The following is a 602-nucleotide window of genomic DNA, read 5'->3' as shown; positions in this document are numbered from 1 at the left end:
ATATGAAATGCAAAATGGATGACTTTGATTACATTAAACTGAAAAGTTTTTGCAGAAACAAAGCCAATGTGGCCAAGATTAGAAGGGAAGCAGAAATCTGGGAAACAATTTTTACAACCAGTGTCTCTGATAAAGGCCTCATTTATGAAATATATAGAGAACTGAATTGAATTTATGAGAATACAAGTCATTCCCCAGTTGATAAATGGTCAAAGGATATGAACAGGCAGTTTTCAGAGGAAGAAATTAAAACCATCTATAGTCATATAAAAAATGCTCTAAATCATTATTGATTAGAGAAGTAAATCAAAACGACTCTGAGGTACCACATCACACCTATCAGATTGACTAACATGACAAAACAGGAAAATGATAAATGTTGGAGAAGATGTGGGAAAACTGGAACACTAATGCTGTGAAATGATCCAACCATTCTGGAGAGCAATTTGGAACTATGCCTAAAGGGCTATAAAATTGTGCATACCCTTTAACCCAGCAATGCCACTTCTAGGTCTGTATCCCAAAGAGATCATAAAGAGACCATAAAAATGGGAAAAGGACCCACATGTACAAAAACATTTATAGCAGCTCTTTTTGTGGTA

This window comes from Vombatus ursinus, unplaced genomic scaffold (genome assembly GCF_900497805.2).
Source record: "Vombatus ursinus unplaced genomic scaffold, bare-nosed wombat genome assembly UNPS02014791.1, whole genome shotgun sequence".
In the NCBI taxonomy this organism is placed as follows: domain Eukaryota; kingdom Metazoa; phylum Chordata; class Mammalia; order Diprotodontia; family Vombatidae; genus Vombatus; species Vombatus ursinus.
Note: the sequence above shows the minus strand (reverse complement) of the source record.